The sequence below is a fragment of the Gossypium hirsutum genome, chromosome D10 (genome assembly GCF_007990345.1).
Source record: "Gossypium hirsutum isolate 1008001.06 chromosome D10, Gossypium_hirsutum_v2.1, whole genome shotgun sequence".
Classification (NCBI taxonomy): Eukaryota; Viridiplantae; Streptophyta; class Magnoliopsida; order Malvales; family Malvaceae; genus Gossypium; species Gossypium hirsutum.
The window spans coordinates 9,292,913-9,305,019 of NC_053446.1; positions in this window are offsets into that span (position 1 = coordinate 9,292,913).

The window sequence follows — 12,107 nt, forward strand, 5'->3', positions numbered from 1 at the left end:
ACGAACCATGGATTCCCCGGATTCCCCAGTCCACGGACGTTCCAACAAAATAGTTCCATAATGTTCAGCTGACTTGCCCCACAGGTTCAGCCGTTGAGAAAGTCAAACTTTCCTCGTTACCCAGCCCAGCCGACTTGTTCAAATCAGGACTTCTCAGCCCACTTCCCTCATTGAAAAGCCTAGGCCTTTTTTTTCCTATCTACCACATTTATAGGTTGTTCCTCATTCGAACAACTCTCAATCATCACATCAACTAATTCCTTATCCATACAAGGAAGTTTTGACTTTTCTGTAAGATTTATAACCAGATTTTGCAAGCATGTCACATAAAATCCGCATAATTAACATTCAAATCTAATTTTCCCTTAGCCACATTAGAATCACCAAAATTACCTCCCTAATTTTCTCCTAGTTCCCGCAACCAGACATTGTCGTCGATCATCGGTTTCTTTGCTACCACCTTAAGAGAAATATCCCACCCTAAAGGCAACTCATTGCTTTCTTTCACCATACGAATGGGATAAAAACTTTCTCCATGGCCAAGTCTCCCACATAATAAGCAAAATGTCGTCAGTTTTTCATATTTAAAAATGGTAAATATTTCTTTTGTCTTTCCAATGATGAGTTTTTTCTTTCACTTTAGAGGATTTCAAATATCCACCATTGCCCGGATTCGCATGAAATTTCTCAAACCTCAGCCACTGATTTTGCATCATACTCCACAAACTCACCAATAAAATCACCAAACTGTTTAGCCATTGATTCCAAATACATAACATTGGAAAGATTGTGAACTTGCACCCAAAACCCTGTTTTTAGTAACAGAATCTCAAGGGGATCCATACCATTCGATAGAACTGCAAAAACTAACAAGTGATTGTTGAAGGTCAATGGTGACCCCTTCACAATTCTTGTTTTATCGGCTTCACAATAGAAACGAAAAAGAAATAATTTATCCCCTATATCAGTAATAGTAACACCACCAAGAGGGTGTCATAGATTAGCCAACACCGTCTTCATTGATTGAAAATTAACTATAGTAGAATGAGAAAACAACCCACCAAACACAGATCTAGATTCTCCTCTAGCAAATCTGGATCCTGATCAATCTCCCAACCCTCTCATTCCCCATTTCTTTCATCATCTTCCAATCGTAGATTAGCCAAATCCGCTTCCATCATTCTCTTAGATACTCACAATAGAAAAAAATTTCCTATCACTCAAAGGAAAAAACACAATAAATGCTACCGAAGATCATAAATAGTGTTGAGAATGTTAGTATGAACATTATAAGAATTGGTTGCTTGAAATTGCATAAAAAAGGAAACAAAAATGTAAGTTTATTTTGGATGAGATATCTAATAGAATTTGTTGAATGAGTAAGTTGTAGACATAATGTTGAGATAGAAGATTTGCTTGTTTTACTGCAGAGTGGATAAGAATTGGAAGTCGCAAAATGTGATTTTAAATTTTGATCATGTTTTACTTCCATACCATGGAAAAATCTCTTGTGTATTATTCTTTATTCTTTCTTTTTTAGAATTATGTAGGATAATATGGATATCATGCAACAAAACAAATTTATACAACAATATGCTTTTTTTTACAATCAGGGCGGAGCCAGAAACTTTTTTGAGGGAGGTCGGGATAAAGTGGTATATTTTTATAATAGCAAAAGTGAAATTTCATTATTTTAATAGTCTATATCTTTATAATTTTTAAAGAATTAAATCATTTTTTTCTCATTCTTGAAAGGGAAAAATGTAATTTTACCACATACTAATTTTTAAAAAATTAAATTATAAAGAACTAAAAGTGAAACTTTCCATTTTAAGGGGGCCGGGGTGCTTGCTAGCCCCCCTTGACTCCGCCCGTGTATAATGGTGATTCTTTTCATGTTTGTTGACGTGCTTTTAAAATGTTATTATTCAAGGGTGTTTGTGTTGATTTAGCAACACCAGTTCATAGTCATCATGTGGTTAAACTGGGTAATTTATGGTTTCCATTAATAGAATTAGCCAATTAATTTTTTTTAGTCATCGAGGGTTCAATTGATTTTTTTAATTTTTTAGTGAGAACATTTTTTACCTTTAAGCCTTCTTTATATAGACAAAATAATAAATATATATTTATATGATTGAAAATATAGATATCATTATGTTAAATATATGTTTTTTTTTAAAAATAAACTAATCACTTTTTATTTTTTTAACATTAATCTTATCATAGGTTCTTATCATATCTGCTCTTTTTGATACAATGTCTAAAATTACCCATAGCTTTTCCGCAACTTAAATAGGAGGATAATACGCTTCAACGTAATCAAACTTATATCCTCCTACACTGGCAACAATGCCGATGCCAATCGAGTTAAGACTCAATCTGTATTTGATATTTTACTATCACTTAATTAAAGTACTGCTTTGATTGAGTGGTAAATTTAAAATTTTACTACCGTAATTAGTATAAGTTCAAATCTCACTATATGTATATTTTTATTAATTTTATTTAAATTAAAAAGACTAAGGTAGCTTCCAATAATATATCTTATTTTAATTATAAAAATACATTTCTGTCCACTCACTCAAGAACTTAAATAAATAAATATACAAATATATATAATAATTTATATAACAAACATATATTTATATATTAAAGTTTCATACAAAAACTAAAAAATTAATTTAATTCAAATAGTAAATAAAAAAGTTTTATATGTATAGTATCTTTCATATAAATTTCATTATAGATAATTTTTTTATTAATTTATAAAAATATAACTTATTTTGTAAATATATAGATTTGATAGCAGGTCACAAATTTATTTTTTCACAACTAACTTTTGGGAGTGCAAAGAAGTGTTTGAGGGACTAGGAGGTTTGTCTGGTAAAAAAAATTGTTTGATTAATTAAATTTGAAGTATTCATTTTTTTATTTAGAATATATAAAAAAATTTAAAATTAAAATTAAAATTTTTATTAACTTAGTAATTTGCTTGGATTTGAAATATATTCTTTAAATTCAACTTATTTCTCTCTTTTTTTGTGTTCTCTATATCCATTTTATGGTCTATGTTCGAGTTTGTAAATAACTTTATTCTTAAAACACACCACTTGTAAAAAAAATTCAAGCTAAGTGAATTAAGTTATTCAAATTATTCGAATTTTTTCAAATCAGTTCGAATAAGTAATACAATTTTTTGAATTCGAGTTCAGTTGTATTTTATAACTCGAATAACTCAAATAATTTAAATGACTCGAATTAGAAATTAGTATAAATACATTTGGATCCCTAACAATTTAAAAAAATAGAAAATTAGTCACTCTCTCAAATAATTTTCAAACTCAAAATATTTATATTTTTTGTCCAAACTTCTATAAAAAATTTAAAAAATAAAAATAAAAATCAAATAATATTCTTTAAAAATCTTAAAATTGTATAAAAGGATTGCTATATAAAAAATTCACTTGAAAATAATCTAATAATCAATTAAGCCCTCAACCCAAACAACATTCAATTAAGCCCTCGATTGAGTTTAAGTGCTCAATTGAGCTCTCAATTGAATTTAAGCAATCAATTAAGCCCTCATCCCTTGACATCATTAACTTGTCATTAATTTTGTCATGTGACATGCCAAGATTGTTCCATGTGGTGAAATATGGTAATTTATCTTAATTTTTAAAGAGAAAACATTAAAAATTATAAATATCATCTAAAAAAACTATAACTTTTCTTAATTTTTTCCAAAATTGAAAAAATAGAAATGATAAAAAGGATTTTTTACTTGAATAATATAAAAAATAAATAAATACGAAAATAGAATAACATGAATAATATTTAGTGGAATAGGCAAAACCAACAGTGGAATACTAGTGCCGTCTGACCAATCGGCGGCACCTAAATTTAATACCAGAAAATACGATTTTTTTAAACAATATACGAAAAAATAAAAATAAAAATAAAAAATAAAATTTTTATTGGTGTTGTCGATATGTCAGGCGTCACCCAAAAAGTTTAAAATTTTTTATTTATTTTTAAGCTGAAAAGAAAAAAAAATTGTGTTTTAAATTTTTTCGAGTAATAAAACACGGGCTTGTGACCATTTGTCACATTTGCATCAGCCGTCAGGCTAGTGCCACATCGGCAGCACCAATAATTTTTTTTTTGTATACTGTGTAAAATAATCATATTTTTTAGTATTAAAATAATCATATTCTTATTTTGGTATTTATTTATTTTTTTATATTATTAAAGTAAAAGCCATTATAAATTTTTTCTTTTCCTTCTTTTTACTATCTTTCACTTTTTCCTTTATTTATTTTTCTATTTTCCTTTTTGCAAGATTAAAAAAAAATTCATTAATTGCATATTGTAATAATATTCGAACTTCACCTCAACTTCCTAACTCAGAAAACACAAAACTTCTAAGCATATAATGAGTTGATTAGAGTTGTTAAAGCAGAGTTTAAAACCAAAGCTTCATTAGTCAAAGCCAAAATAAAATTAAGTGTCTGTTTGATTACCAGTAAAATATTTTCCGTAAAATGATTTCTGAAAAATGTTTTACTTTTCTGTAAAATGATTTACTGGAAAATATTTTCTGGTGTTTGATTGAATCTGTGTAAAATATTTTCTGCTGCTTGGCAAATTTTATGAAAATATTTTTCGAAAAAGTTGTTTTTACATATATTAATATATATTAATAAATTTTTATATTTTTAATTATTTTTAAATATATTGCAATGATTTATTTATAATAATACTCAATTATTAAGCTATAATATTAATCGTTATAAATTGAAAAAAACTAATATCAAATAAATTATTTGTAATTGTGTTAAAAAACAAGTATTGAATAATTAAAAAAACAAGTTATTGGAAAATCGATAAACAGAAGCAGTTTTCTACCGGAAATGAAGGAAGGAATGAAGGAGGCGATAGAAAGGAGAGCACGGAAAATGTATTACGGAAATTGAAAGGGTAAAACATTTTTCCTAAAATATAACCCATTTTTCCGTGTTTTGGAGTTTATTTTCCAAATAGAAAATGTTTTCTGCCAATCAAACGCTGGAAAAGTTAGAAATAATTTTTCGGAAAATCAATTCCGTCAATCAAACAAACCCTAAATTGCTCTAAACTCGAAAACATAACATTTCATTTCCAGAAACTAAAGAAATGGGAACTAAAATATAAGGGATAAGGAAATCAAGAAAGCTCAATAACTGCTCCAATAATTACAAAAAATAGAGGACGAATCCATGCAAAGGAGTAAGAACCTGGTAAGGTTAGGAGCAGGGACGAGTAGAGAATCATGGTTGTCGGATTTAGGAGGGTTGGCATTAAGGTCAGCCAAAACGATAACTTATTGGAGCTGTCAACGCCGCTTGCCGCTACATCCACTTCGGGTTTTATGGAAACTTCGAAAGGAAAAGAGAAAAAAATATTCTCGAATGTTTTTCTATTATTTTAATATTTTCCATTTTTTTTATAATTTTAAATTTCAATTTTTAAATAGATTTTTTTTTAAAATCAAAGAAATTATCAGATTTCACCGCTTAGCACGACTCTGGCATGCCAAGTGGCAAAGTTAACTTTGTTTAGGGGCTTCCATAGAAAATGTTGATTTGAGGGTTTAATTGAGTGCCCAGTTAATTATTAAATTATTTTCAAGGGTTTTTTTATATAATAAGTGTATATAAAAATGTTGAATTATATATATTTTTTTAAAATTCCAAAAGGATATAGTCGAGGTCTTTATCTTCTTTAATTTGAAATTTAATCATATTATTAGCAAATTTCTAATTTGACCGATTTAATTTTTTAAATTTAATTAGAATAAATTTATTCAATTAAACTCAATTTAAATTTTATTTTATTGGACTCGATTTAAAAAATTCTAAATCTAATTCAAATAACAAAATAAAATTTATAAATTTGATTAACTTAAAATTTTTCGATTTGATTAAATACCTAACCACTGTCTAATATTTGGACACAAAATACAGAACTAATTTACTTTGTAAAAAAAAATATTGTTTCCGAGTCGGATTGGATTGATTTTAATTTCTATTGGTTATTCTACTTTTCGGTATTGAAATGTTAATGAGCCGGAAATTATGATAAGAAATAATGTAGGCAAAACGTGTCACTAGCTCTCCCTTGTCCTTAGCGGTCAGGTGTGCTTTTCCCATAAGCCACAATGATGAGGTTCGAGAGGAGAGCTGGTAAACAGAAAAATGAAATGGAAGGAAAATGTATGAAATATCAATTGAGGTATTTTAAAATACCTTTATTTTTCCTTTTTTTTAAACAAAAGGAGTAAAATAAATAGTGTGCAAGCCTTGAGGGGTTAATTTGATGCCACGGGGCAACACTCGACCGCAGCGGGACTAATATAATCAAACAGGTTTTGCAGGCACCGAAGGAAATACTGTTAGTTGTAATTTGTAAGCTATATCTTGGAAATAGCGAAATCAATTTGAAAGAACGCACTAAAGCTAGAGAGTCAATCAGTATTTTGTATATTGTATACAATTCAATGGATTAAAATATATCTCATCTCCTTTGCTCCTTCCTTTTCCTTTGCCCTGTCGGGCTTTGATTACGCTAGCTTCATTGCCGACCTTGAGTTGTCGGCGAGATGAGAGTGAGCATCTCCTTTTAGGATGAATAATGCGTTAATTGTTGGCAGTCTTTGGCAACCCTCTGTTGTGATGGGTTTTACCTTCCTTTTTATTAGAATTGTCTTCACATTTTCGCATTTCGATGATGTTGTTGTGTGAAGGACCTAGTTCTCATTTGGGTGTTTTTCTGGAATCTCGAAATTGCTTAATTTGTTTGAGCTTTTCACACTTACTGTTTCAAGACAGCAAGAGGTGTGTCCATTGCAACAGAGTGAGGGTGTGACAGGGCTCCATGTATCATGGTGGCGTTTTCGCCTTAAATGGTTGAACACTAACATATGGATGAGGGTTTCGATGCTTCCTTCTTCTTGATAGGTAATCGCGATCTAATTCAAACAAAGTTAGCTCTTTTCCCGAAATTGGATTTCAGGCCATTTGAGTTTTCTCTTTGTTTTATTTTTACAATTTGTCTTGTGCTGATTGTACATTTGTACGGGACTTAGTCCTCAATTGTTTGAATAATAGTATTGAGAATATTAGTATAAGTTTACCCTAGGATAGGATAGTTGACTTGTATACATCATAATTTATTTATGCAATCTCAATGAGAGGATATCATTTACATTTTTAATAAGTTATGATTTCACTATTGTAAGTCAAGTGATACTGTTGACACCATTTTTTTGATGAAACGGGGTCGACTTGGATTTTGAAAATAAAACGAAATTGGGAGTCGCCACCAATCTTTTTTTATGAGGTGTGATCGGGTCACCTCGTAAAATGGTTGTTTTTGATAAACAATTTGATTTTATTAAAACAACGAGTTTGGTCTACGAAATCCAAAAACAGGTTCGGGAGTCGGTTACGCACGAGGAAGGGTTAGCACCCTCGATACGCCCAAAATTGGTACCTAGTTGATTTCTTAATGTCTTGGTGTCGAAAATTAAAAACTCAAAAAGAATTTAAAATACGATCCCTCCTTATATTTTTATTTTAAAATTACTCAAATAAATCAAAACGGAAAATGCTTCATTATCTCGAAGTAACAAGATGTCACGTCCAGTAAGTTAGGATACAACACATCGTATTTTCGAGAGTAAGCTTGCCTTTATTTTTTGTTTAAACCTCATTTATTTTAATTTCAAAAGGATGTTCGGTTATTTAGGATCAACGCGAGAAAAATCGAAGCTTAGTAAGTTAGGGCACGATTTTCTCGAATTTTCTAAATACGAAATATTGCCTTATTTTGAAAGTTTAAAAAGGATATTTGGCTATTTGGTCGAACGAGAAATCGAAGCCCAGCACGTTAGGGCACGTTTTCTCGAATTTTCCAAACGCGAAATATTGCCTTAATTAAAAAAAATTTCTTTTTGATGTATGGTGTTAATATGCATAGCAAAACAATAATGAATATGATGGCATAAAAACAATACGAGTAATAGCAACGAAAATAAGATTATTAAATATAAATAATAATGAAAATGAAGATAAATAAATAAACAACGAATAGATGTAAAGAACGTATATACATGAATGTACACAAAATTATGAAAATATGAAAAATCTATGTACGTATACGTATTGTGAGATTATTAAATATAAAAATATATGTAAATATGTATACATGTATAGGTATATGAATTAAAATATATAAATAGATAAGTATATATATATGCATGTAGAAAATATGAAATATAAAAAATATATTTAAAATAAATAGAGAATATGTACGTGTATATATATAAATTATAAGATATAGTAAGAAATGTATATGAGTATATATATACATATATATATTAGAGAAAAATGTGTACGTGTATATATTTATGAAAATGAAAATATGTATATAAATATATAGGTATGTACGTAAGTTGTAAAATATATAAAAATATATAAGTATATATATGTACCGAAAATTTAAATAAATATAAATATAAATAAATAGATAACAATAATAATAGTAATGTAATATAATATTAATAATAATATTAAAATAACTAATTTAATGATAAAATAACTAAAATAACAAATAAGGGATTAAATTGAAAACTAAACTAAAATTTAGGGGCGAATCGCAAACAATAAAATGATTTGGGGCTGAAATATGAGATATTTAAAGGCTGGGGGACTGAAATGAGGCGCGCGCAAAGTACGGAGGACTGATCGGGAAATATGCCCAAGTCCTGAAGCGCCGCATTTATGCGCAGACTAAATTGGAGCAGACGAAAAAAATATGCGGCCAAAATTAAAAGAATTGAAAGGCTACATGGAACGTGTCGCAGAGCTAGAGGGACCAAAAGCGCAAATAAACCATTAGGGCAAAGTGCGCAGGTCTCCCCTTTAAACGGCGCCGTATCACAATCAAAATAAAAACTAAAAAATTGCTTTATTTTTCTGCTGCTTCATTCTTTACAGAACGCAAGAAAAAAAGAAAAAATAAAGGGAAACCCCTCCTCTGCTAGGGTTCCAAGATTGAAACCCCGCCGCCGCCATGCCTTCGCTGTCCGGTGATCGGAGTTGTGCGAAGAAGGCTCCTATCGGCGCCTTGAAACGCGCTCATGGGACGAGGCCATGGAACGAAGAGACGAGGGGAAAGAGAAGAACTTCGGCCCCTCCTTGAACCCACATCCGGCGACGGTGAATCACCATCGACGGCGGGCCTAGGGGCCGATTCAGGTAACCTTCTTTTTTTCCTTTTTTTTGTTTTTTAATTACTTTTAAATAGATTTGAAATAAAAGAAAAGAAAAGAAAAACAAAAACTATGAAAAAGAGAACGAAGAGAACAGTTTTTTTAAAAGAAGAACAACCTTTTTCAAATCTTAGTTCTGTATTTGATTTTTGATGTATGTCTTTTACAACGAAAAATCCCAGAAGAAGCAATACAATAAAACGTTCGGCCTTTTATAGCCGGATTACAACTTTTCTACTTTATTTCTCGTCGTTTCTCGTGCGTTGTTCTTTTTGCAGGTGATGGCAGGGAGGTGTCACGCGTGAAGGAAGCCTGGCGCGCATGCGGTGGTTGTGGCAAACGAGGAGGCTAGTGGCACACATGCTTAGGGGAGGCAACTAGGGTTTGCTTCTGCCGAAAATGTTAAAGTCATATGGGCTAGGGTTTTTTAATTTTGGGCCCATTTGTGATTGGGTTATTATTTGTATTTTCTGGACTATTTGTGTTTGGATTTTGGGCTTCCGAGTTTTGGGCCCCGGGCAAAATTGGGTTTCTACAGCTGCCCCTCTTTACTTATTTTCGTGTAACGAGAATAGAGCAAAGACTAAGAAAGACCAATTTTGCCCAGTCTCGCCGAGTCTTGACTTCTTGGTACCTTCTTTTTTTTAAGTAGCCTCCTCCCCGTCCATTGTGTCTTCTCGCTTGGGTCCCCCTCACGGCATTTTTAGAGAGATATGCCTTCAATCTACTCTGCTACAACTCCATGGGGATGAGACTTGTGTTTTTAGTCTGCTCCACTACTTCTTAGGGAGATAAGACTTGATGTGATCTGCTCCACTACTGCTTAGGGAGATAAGATCTGTGGTTTTGTCTGCTCCACTACTGCTTAGGGAGATAAGACTGGATGTGGTCTGCTCCACTACTGCTTAGGGAGATAAGATCTGTAATCTTCACTCTATTCCACTGTTGCCCAGGGAGATAGAACTACTGGCTTTAATGTACTCCACCATAATCGGGGAGGTAAAATTCGCCATCTTCGACCTGCTCCACTATTGCTTAGGGAGATAAGATCTGGTTTCTTTCGTCTGCTCCACTATTGCTTAGGGAGATAAGACTTGATGTGTTCTGCTCCACTACTGCTTAGGGAGATAAGATCTGGTTTTCTTCACTCTATTATACCGCTAAATACAGGGAGATAGAGTTATCGGCTTCAATGTACTCCACTGTAGTCAGGGAGGTAAAATCTGTCATCTTTGATCTGTTTCGCTGCCAAATACAAGAAGGCAAGATCTGCAATCTTCAATCTATTCCACTGTTGCCCAGGGAAGTAGAACTACCGGCTTCAATGTACTCCACTGTAATCTCAGGGAGGTAAAATCTGCCATCTTCGATCTGCTCCACTACTGTTTAGGGAGATAAGATCTGAAATCTTCAATCTATTCCACTGTTGCCCAGGGAAATAGAATTTCCGGCTTCAATGTACTCCACTATAATCTCAGGGAGGTAAAATCTGTCATATTCGATCTGCTCCACTACTGCTTAGGGAGATAAGATCTGAAATCTTCAATCTATTCCACTGTTGCCCAGGGAAGTAGAATTTCTAGCTTCAATGTACTCCACTGTAACCACAGGGAGGTAAAATCTGCCATTTTCGATCTTTTAAATTGCAATGTCAGGGAAGCAAGAATCGCCGTCGTAGCTTTAATCTGCTCTACTGTACTGCCAGAGAAGTGAGATTCGCCGTTGTGGCTTCAATCTCTTTAATTGCAATGTTGGGGAAGCAAGATTCGCCGTCGTAGCTTTAATCTGCTCCACTACACCACCATGGAAGAAAGATTTGCCGTTGCGGTTTCAATCTTTTTAATTGCAATATCAAGGAAGCAAGATTCACCGTCGTAGCTTTAATCTGCTCCACTGTACTGCCAGAGAAGTGAGATTCTCCGTTGTGGCTTCAATCTCTTTAATTGCAATGTCGGGGAACAAGATTCGCCGTCGTAGCTTTAATCTGCTCCACTGCACTGCCAGGAAGGTAACTTCATTGATCTGTTTTCTTCGATCTACTTCACCAGTATGGGAAGACAATATCTGCATCTTCGATCCACTTCCTACCAATATAGGAAGACAGGACCTGCTATCTTCGATCTACTTCACGCCAATACATGAAGACAAGATCTGCTTTCTCCGATCTACTTCACCACCAGTATGGGAAGACAAGATCTGCGTCTTCGATCCACTTCCTACCAATGTAAGAAGACAAGACCGGCTATATTCGATCTACTTCACGCCAATACATGAAGACAAGATCTGCCTTTGTGACTTCAATCCATCCCACTGCAACCTCAAGGGTATAGGATCTGTTTCTTTGATCTGTCCTCTGGGGAACATGACCTGTAAAATCTGTTTAATGGACCTATTTATGCCTAGTGTTTAGGATGACATGATCAGAATGAATCAAATACTCCTAACTAGATGTATATGTATGATATTTTTAGAATGTCATGAGAATGATCCATTTTTAATGCTTAGGTTGTCATTCCTCATTGTTCATCTAGGTTCTATCACTGATGTTTTCTCGTTCAGCAAGTATCTTTGACAGAAGATTCAAAGAAATAGTCTCAATTTAAACTGTCCTTTCTCAAATATTTTCAACCCTCAGGTTTGGTCAGTTCTAAACAATAGTCCTGTTTTAGGTCCTCGTATTATTTAGAAACTTTCAGAGTAATATGCAGGACTCCTTCTGCATGAGTATTGTCAGTCCATTAATCGTTATTTCAATGAAAATGCTTGAAAAAGATTATCAAAATGGACAAGATGA